The following is a 4883-nucleotide window of genomic DNA, read 5'->3' on the forward strand; positions in this document are numbered from 1 at the left end:
GTTGAACCTGATTGGTTGTTTGCTCCTTTTACCGTGCAACTGTTTGCTGTGCTCCAGGACGTCTTTCCTTCTCCTGTGTCAGCAGTACCAAAACTTCCAGACTTCACCTCCACCATGGATCCCGCTGCACACCTCAATGCCTGCCTGACCATGTGGACAGATAAGACCGTTTCACATCCATCCCATGACAAGCCACGTTGCATGATTTGTAGAATACTGCATCTAGACACACTTTCTATGGAGGTCAGGGAGAAGCTTTCTGAAGACCCTGATCTCCTGGAAGGTAATGAGGGTTATTTTAATCAACATGTTACTCACCACGTTAAAATGTATTTTCACAGGTTAAACAAATCTGATGAGAGAATGCAGTAACGGCTTTTAAGACTTCAATTAGTACAACCGCGGAAAAAAGCAAAGAACAGAAAGGCTAAAAAGAGGGAGGCAGATCAACGGATGTGGATGGCTGAGGTATGGCCGGCGAGAGGCAGAGGGCCATGTCGTGGAAGGGGGAACACCTACGGAGGTCAAGGTGGCTCTCGCCAAGCTCCAAGTCAAGGCTGCTTCAGGTGTGGCGGTAGGTCTGGCCAGAACAAGGCCAGCACCAGGGCTCTCCTCCCCAGAGAGGAGACAGAGGAAGACAACCTCCACAAGGCAAGGACGTGGACAGTTGGCAACAACTGAGCCAACAACTCGATTCACCAGCCAGTTCTATGCTGAAGGTTGATGACTGGGCCAATGATGGGTTTCGTTGGACTTACCACAAGGGGGTGTCTACTTGACGTTCCTGCTGAGGAAACCCTGAATTGACTTGTTCTCTGTCAGAGAAATCTCAGAAAAGAAGACTAGGACAAGCCTAGCTGCTTAAACAGCAAAAAGAGTAACTCAGACCAGCCAAGATTGACTTTTCTACGCCGGCGTAGGGAAAAAAGAGCTTGGGCAAATGTAACTCGTGGGTCTTCCAACGCCAGTTTTTCCACTTGCCCAGCCGTTCCCCCCGGCTTTTATTGAATAGAAGCATAGCAGATTACAAGACACAACAAAAGAGCCAGCCGGGCGCCACCGGCAGCTGGGCCAAGGTCCCGGCTCACACTTTCGTGCGTCAACAGTTCTATCTAAGGACAGGGTCAAGATGAACTAGGATTGCATAAATGGGTAACAATGAACTAAGAACATAATGATAACAACCTAATATATGATTCCCTTCACATTCTCCTCCTGCCCAGCTGACCCTCACACTGTTTTATGACTGCAACAATGATTTAATTTATCAGGAAGCATTTCAAACAATCAAAGGCGATGAGTGGCTTGACTTGACTAGCCACCAAATGTTTGTGGGGAGACAAGGCATTCACAATCACAATTGTTCAGGTGACTCATCCACACCACACGTAACACTTGCTGTAGGACAAGGCTGAGAGGCATGTGAACTGGGACCCAAGGTGTGCCAATGCCAACTGTCGAGTGATTGGACACAAAGTGAAATTTCCTTGGTAATATACTCCCAGAGCACTGAATGTTTTTGTATTCAGGTTGACACGGTAGATCTGGAGTTGCTGGAGCATGTCACTTTCTACAAACATAGTAATTTATGTAAAATTATAATAAGATCTGGTATAAGTTTGTGATGTGTACATTATATATATATATATATATATATATATATATATATATATATATATATATATATATATATATATATATATATATATATATATATATATATATATATAAAATGTATTTATATGATTGTATATAGGAATTATGTGCAATTTGTTTATATGTTCACTAAAATAACCCATACTGTATTGATTTTGAGTTTGAACTGCTTTTTAATTTTGCAGGATTCTGTCAATTTTATGTTATAATATCAGTTCATCTATTTTCTATAAATATGTTACTGCTAAACATTTAGGCATGTTCAGTCTGTTGAAGATAGGATGTTGCTGTAAACAGGAAATTTAAAATTGTTATAACTTCCATATCCCATCTTTCTGCATAAATATCGACCTGTGGCTTAGAGTCTGCCGCGGCTTATCCATGTCAAAAATTGTTTTTATACTCACTTTTTGCTGCTGTGGCTTATATACCAGTGTGGTTTATAGTCCAAAAAATATGGTAGCTGGAACAGATTTGAAATAGGGCTTTAATGAAATTAAATCTGTAAGAAGTTCAAAGCAACTTTTCTTTCCAACTGCATATTGTAAATAAAATAACATGGGATAATATTTTGCTCAACACATGATTATTTCAACAAAAGTGCTGTGGCATAGGATGGGTGTTTACTGACTTAAAAAGGCAAACCGTTTGTCCTATTTAAAGCAACAGTGACCTTCATCAAGAAGCCCAGCCAACTTCCTGTTGCTAGGCAGATACAAATAAAAAGCAAAAGTAAACATGAACACGGCATACAGTCTAATTGAAAAGCTATGAGGATTCCAAGTAAACGCCTAAGATTCCAGATCACATTGACTTAATTAACTGGTCAATTACAGCGTAGAAACATGTAGTACAAATGCTGCTTGACAAGATCCGCCTAATATGAACCACCTACTGTAATTGTGTGAAAATTAAAGAAAATGTAATTAAATGCCTCACCTTAACTTTACTCCACCCTTAACGGGACGATTTAAGACAGGAGTTAACGGGTCCAACTCAACAGGAGCAGGACTGACACCAGCAGAAGAGTCGAGAGACTCTGAGAGCAAACTTGATTGAGCGCGGTGAGTACCTTATCACACAACATCCATATTCGATGTATTTAGTGTTGCACTTTGTAGAATCAAGTGATAAACATTTATTCGTATCATATATATATATATATATATATATATATATATATAAGTATAAATGTAGTATGTATTCTATTTATTTGGACTCAGCTAAAGCGGAGATTGCTTGATACACATTATAAAGCTTGTCAATTGTAGTCATCGAGTTTGAACGCTAAAATTTTAAAGTGAGAGACAAAACAAAAGCTTTCTTAAAGATTTGGTCTTATCTGGTCATCATCAAAGCTATGGAGCTGCCAATCTATTGAAATTGAATTCAAGCACAAATTGTCCCAATTTCCGTATTTTGAAAATAATGTCAGAAACATGTCACTACATAATATAAGAGTATAGAGAAATCCTGCTTACTGATTATATACATAACATAATCATCCCTCTAGAATTAAAATCTGTCATAATTTTTGGCCTCATTTTTTTTTGTTCCAACTAAAGCTATAGTTAGTCTTGGTTTACATTTATTGTATTATATTTCGAATCAAATGGAGGAATAAATGATCTACATGAACTGTACTTACTTTGTTATTATTATTATTATTATTATTATTATTATTATTATTATTATTATTATTTATTTATTTATTTTTAGTCTAAAGATGCCGACCAAAAAAGAAGACAACATTTTTGCATGCTCGGCTTCAACCCGTCAAGTCATTCACATACACACACACACACACACACACACACACACACACACACACACACACACACACGCATACATGCAAAAAAGTACACACACACACACACACAAACACATGTATATATTATAAATATAAACCGATTGAACGGGACTTCTTGTACTAGATTGTGGATTGTCTGCAAGGATCAAAAAAAGAAGTTACATTCATTTAGCTTTAGTGAATTGACAAAAAACTTCTTCTGCTTTGCACCACAAGCATCCACATGAACTCTATTGACATGAAAACAATCATATCGCCAGAAATGCTCTGCCCGTGTTTGGTGTTAATGTAGTATAATAAATGAACAACTAGCACTTAAAAAAATCCTGAGAAGTAATAGTTTTGGTCAATATGAGGGTTTCACTGGGCAGCAACAACATGAAGAAAGGCAGACAGTTTTCAGCCCTCGTCGCAAGAAGAAAGAAAGAGGCCCAGATAAACTGGCATTGTCCAAGCTGTCCGCTCTCACATCACTTCCGCTCGAAGGACTTTCTAAAGATGTGCATTTGCCTTTCCTTTCCACTGCCTTTCAGGACATCATCCGCCACAATGATCATTCTCAAGGTGTTGACTGTTGCCCTTCTGCTGGTTGGTAAGTGATCCAACTCTCAACTACCAACTAACAAGGAGAAAGTGAATGGTCATCATCAAGTAACACGGATGTTAACTCTTTACTGCAGGAACCAGCTGCATGTCTGCTAGGATAAAGAGACAAGTTGGAGTTACTCCGGATGAGGGGAATCAACAAGGACCACCTCCCGGACCACCTGGGTCACCTCCAGGGCCACCTCCAGGGCCACCTCCAGGACCACCTCCCGGACAATCTGGGTCACCTCCAGGAGCACCTCCTGGACAATCTGGGTCACCACCTGGACCACCTCCCGGACCACCTGGGTCACCTCCGGGGCCACCTCCCGGACCACCTGGGTCACCTCCTGGACCACCTCCTGGACCACCTGGGTCACCTCCTGGACCACCTCCCGGACCACCTGGGTCACCTCCGGGGCCACCTCCCGGACCACCTGGGTCACCTCCTGGACCACCTCCCGGACCACCTGGGTCACCCCCTGGACCTCCAGGACCAGCTGGTCCACCAGGACCACCTGGGCCAAATGGTCCACAAGGACCAGATGGGTCACAAGGACCAAATGGGCCACCGGGACCACTAGGACCAAATGGTCCACCTGGACCCGAAGGTCCACAAGGACCAGATGGACCAACAGGACCTGGTGGTCCACCAGGGCCAGGTGGTCCACCAGGTCCAACTGGTCCAACTGGGCCAACTGGGCCAAATGGTCAACCAGGACCACCTGGACCAGATGGCTCACCAGGACCAGATGGCTCACCAGGACCAAATGGTCCACCTGGGCCAGATGGCCCACCTGGACCAGATGGCTCCCCCGGACCAGATGGCCCT

The 4883-nt window shown here is 42.5% G+C and overlaps 1 long non-coding RNA gene across 1 annotated transcript; it reads left to right on the forward strand.

Moving 5' to 3' along the window:
* The first annotated feature begins 2665 nt into the window (after positions 1-2665).
* Positions 2666-4355, forward strand: LOC148421834 (uncharacterized). The gene is made up of 3 exons (XR_015865875.1): positions 2666-2720; positions 4000-4058; positions 4147-4355. It is a non-coding gene; the product is annotated as an uncharacterized LOC148421834 (long non-coding RNA).
* The last annotated feature ends 528 nt before the right edge of the window (positions 4356-4883 follow it).

The sequence above is a fragment of the Hippichthys cyanospilos genome, chromosome 6 (genome assembly GCF_059441005.1).
Source record: "Hippichthys cyanospilos isolate Australia breed blue-spotted pipefish chromosome 6, RoL_Hcya_1.0, whole genome shotgun sequence".
In the NCBI taxonomy this organism is placed as follows: Eukaryota; Metazoa; Chordata; class Actinopteri; order Syngnathiformes; family Syngnathidae; genus Hippichthys; species Hippichthys cyanospilos.